The sequence below is a fragment of the Macaca mulatta genome, chromosome X (genome assembly GCF_049350105.2).
Source record: "Macaca mulatta isolate MMU2019108-1 chromosome X, T2T-MMU8v2.0, whole genome shotgun sequence".
In the NCBI taxonomy this organism is placed as follows: domain Eukaryota; kingdom Metazoa; phylum Chordata; class Mammalia; order Primates; family Cercopithecidae; genus Macaca; species Macaca mulatta.
This window is the reverse complement of record NC_133426.1, coordinates 128,207,072-128,211,748: the sequence shown is the minus strand read 5'-3', so window position 1 is coordinate 128,211,748 and position 4,677 is coordinate 128,207,072.

The following is a 4,677-nucleotide window of genomic DNA, read 5'->3' as shown; positions in this document are numbered from 1 at the left end:
TCAAACTAAGAGATACTCTTATTTCATCCAAAATGTTACAAAGTACAGGACAAAAAGATAAAAGCTTAAAATTATTTTTAACAAACTGGTATATTTGATGTACACTGTCACAAAAAGAATCAAAATACTGATAAATTTCACTAATAAACATAACATGAAAATCCCAAATATCTAAGAAATCAATCTAATCACATATTAACAACAACAACAAAAAAGTCAAACATGTTAGCCAAACTGATTTTATTACAGGAAATAATAGATGAGTTAGAATTAGAAACTCTTTAACCTACTCTTTATACTATTGTATTTTAATAAAGAACCATATGAGTCTTGACAGTTGCTAAAGGGCATTTGATAAACTTCAACACCAATTTCTGACAGAAAACATTCTTAGTGAAGTGAAAATTGGAGAAAGCTTCTTTATCATGTTAAAAATGTGTAAGGGAAATGAGTAGCTGTTTGTCACACTGGTAAAATAGAAGAACAGGTATGTAAAATTCAGTTATATGCTGCCATTTTCTATCCACATTCACTAACTTGTCAAATTCAACTATGAAACTTACTGTTACAGCTGAGTTGCAACAGGCCTAAAAATCTCTCTAAATCTAGTACTTTAAGTAGATATAACCAGTATGCAGCATTTGCCACAGGAGATGAATAGATGAAACCTATTTCATCTATTAGAGCACCAAAAGCATTCCTAACAAAATACGGAGAAAATGGTGCTTGTATATCACAACTGTTATTGAACAATGAATTAACCTATAAAAAATCATGCTAAAATATTAAATTCTAGGGATTGAATAGAATAAAAATATACCAGTTCAATTTAAATGAGAAACATTTACTGTGAGAAATAAAAATAAATTAAAGGAATTGACATCCATTAATTTCTTAGAAAGAAAAACACAAAGATTACATGATACATGTTATTCAAATTTTCACGGGGATTGTGGAGAGTAGAAAAAGCCTTGATAAAATAATTCTAATGATCTCTTGTATAGCAGACACAAGAAAGTATAATGAAAAGTTATAAAAATATTACTGAAACAAGACTTTATTGATAGATATTACCGACAAAAGTGGAATAATTAAAACATTGTGCCAATCTTACTAGAATAGACTTGCTGGCCATAAAAACGCAATAGAAGGCACAGGAACATGAGCCTATATTTAATTAAGATTAAAATGGTGTTCTAATTCAGTGGGAAAAGAGAACATTATTTTTGGCTTTGGAGTCATAAGGTCTCTCTTACAGCTACTCAACTGTGCCATTGTAGTACAAAAGTAGCCATAGACAATACGTAAACAAATGAGTGGGACAATAAAACATTATTTACAAAACAGTCAGCAGGTACCAAAAGGCATGAAAATGTCAGAATGGGAAATTCCAAGGGCCCATCATTTCAAAGGAACACTAAAAAGTCTGGCAAAACTGTCACAATAAACTGTCAGAACTCTGAAAAAATAGTCAAAGGCTTACAGAAACCAAGTAAATGCTTAATCAAGAAAAATAAGACTGAAACTCAGAAGAGCTTTGTGATACTTTGTCTTACTTTGCCTTATACCTCAGCCCCCAGCATTGTGACAGTTAGTGTCCCTAGTGTGGGCTTGTGATTCTAGAGGGAGAAGGGTGGACCTTATTCTCAATGTGCTAGAACAAGTGAACATCTGCATTTAAAAAAAAAAAAAAAAAAAAAAAAAAAAGAATGTCGACACAGACCTTAATCTTTTCACAAAATTAACTCAAAATGTGTTAGAGACCTAAATGTAAGATGAAAAAACTTCAAAGCTTCTAGAAGATAAGGTAGGGGGAAATCCAGGTGATCCTGGGTTTAAACAAGACTTCTTAGATAAAACATTGTAAGCACAATCCACGAAAAAAGTTGACAATTTGAGCTTCATTAAAATGTAAAAATTTAAAAATCTGTTCTGTGAAAGACACTCTTAAGAGAATGAATAAGACAAGCCATCAACTACAAGAAAATATTTGAAAAATACAAATATGATAAAGGACTTTTATCTAAAATGCACAAAGGACATTTAACTATCAGCCTCCAAAGCTTTTTTTCAGTGCATCACAATGACAAAGCGGTGGTTTTCTTTCACCCAAGAATGTGCTTTCCTGGAAATTTTTCTAGATAGAATATTATGTAATTTGTTTTGAGGGTTTTTTTTCCTGGCTGTCTTAAAGACTATGCTAGCTTTAGAACACATGCAAACAGCTGCGGCTCTGTGATTAAAATGTTAAGGTCACTAGACTAGTGTTATGAGAATGTTAATAGAAAATTCTGCTGCCTCTATTAGCTTATATGTGATCCTTAATAGCATTGCTTCCCCTTCAGTCTCTATTTAGGAGGTGAAGAATCTTTTAATAAGGTAAAGTTGCTTTATTTAAATTTGTACTGTAGAATGTTTGTGATACAGCATTTGTAAAATTGATGTGAAAAAAATTTCTTATTCAAAGTCTGTTGTTTGATCTAGTTCTTTTAATAAAGGAACTCTAGTTGAAAATAATAATAATAATAAAAACTCAAGTAGCCCAATTAAAAATGGAAAAAAAAATAACAGACCCCTACCAAAGAAGATAAAATGATGACAAAAAGAAAAAGTATATGAAAAGAAATTCAACAATATATGCCACTGGGGAATTGACAGTAGAGACAGCAATCAGATACTAGAACACACCTATTAAATAGAATGGCAAATACGTGAGAGCACTACAAACAAAAGCTGACTGGGATGTGACACAACAGAAATTCTCATTCACTCCTTGTGGGTATGCAAAATCACCATGTTGGCCAGGCTCCTCTCGAACTTTCAACCTCAAGTGATCCGCCTGCCTCAGGCTCCCAGATGATTTTTTATTAATAGGAAAAGTGATACTCAAAGACCGTCAACTAGTGCCTTAGACTATACTATAAATTTAAGGGTCCTTCCAACTTAGATTAATATAGCAGAGTTCTATGAGCTCAGATACTTTTATTTCTGCAAACATATTAGCTCACTATATTTTCTTTGTCCTGCACCTATTTGGCACAGTACTGAGGCATGAAGTAGTTATAAAATATACCAGTTGTTATAAATAAACGAGGGCCAAAACATCTTGCATAGGCTTATTTCACATATTATCTCTCATCATCACAATAGCAATTCCCTAAAAGAAATGACACAAAATCACTAATTCTCTCAAAATAGGCCTTATAAGTCAATTATAATCCAATCTCCTCATAGTACAGTTGAGAAAATTGAGATTTAAGACAGGGAAGAGATTTCTTAAAGTTCTTTAAGATAAATAATGTCTGATCCAGGACTGACACTCCCAATCCAGTGCTCTTTTTGTTTTACCATACTACCAATCATACACGTAGGAAATACCAGTAACACAGGAGATTATCTTTTTTTGTTCCTGGATTTTTAAACTGTATAAATGTACAGCCTAGTTGTCCTCACAGAGATTGAAATAAATCAATTTTAAATTAAGAAAACAAGAAGGTGATAAATACAAACAAAAGAAGAAATTCATTAATCAAGTTGTTATTGGACTACATCAATTTATTTCATTTGTAGGTGGAAACCCCTTATAGGGCTGTAAAATAAGTTGTTTGGGTCACAAGCAGGGTTTTAATAGAATAGGATAGAATATAAAATATCAGAAAGCCTCACATTAGTAAAGCTGTTTTGTGAAATACTTCCAGTTACATTTGTTTATACATGTGTTGAAATGTAAACTGTATCACTTACTGCACATCAGATAAAAAATATTTAAAAATTATTATCTACATGACTGTTTTTGGCTCTATACAGCAAAAGAGAAGAAATTTTTATGAGAACAAGGAAAGAAATTCTCATGTTGCGGTTGCCATCAGAGTGGAATTATTTAATCTTAACGTCTATTGAAGAAAGATTCTGCCTGGTCTTTACCTGAACTTCTTTGGCATAGCTATAGTATTCAAATAACGCTCATGCCACCACCCACTTCCCAAACTCAAACTAGAGACTCTTGAAAGAATACAAAATGACATCACCGCTGCTCTAACAGGCAGCTGAGCTCCACTTGACAAGTTTCAAAGAAAACGCTGACAAAAGCAAGATACCTTCCCAGCTGTTGGGAAAAAGCAGTGCCCAAAAACAGAGGGAAACTCTGTGCCAAGCAATGGGGCATAGCTTTCTGCTGATGGCAAAGAACATTAGAGGTGAGCCATTCGATCACAGAGGAGCTGGCATTCCCTGGAGCAAAGGAAACTCCTGAAGGAAAAAAGGCAGAGATCCCATTTATCTGTTTCAGCTGTGCTATAGTGACTTAGAAAAATATTTTCAGTCTTTCCTTGGTAAGTGTATGTATGATTTCTACCCTTGTCTCCCGATTTTAACTGTGAAATTTCTGCACAAGGCTATAGATATAGAGAATAATAAAACAAAATTAAGAAGAGAGACTAGGACAATATTTAGGACTCAGTTGCAGTAGTTCTGAGCAGATGTAACATGGATAGACTAACTTTGAGTATTTTTTTGCAGTGGATGATAACAAATTCTACATCAATAATGCAGAGATATTGTCTGAAACATTTTCAGGAAATTACAGCTGATGCAAGAGATTACTGAACTCAAAAGGCTGATCTTATATGTAAATTTTCTTTTCTAGTTTATAACATCCTTCATTTACAATGCCATGGT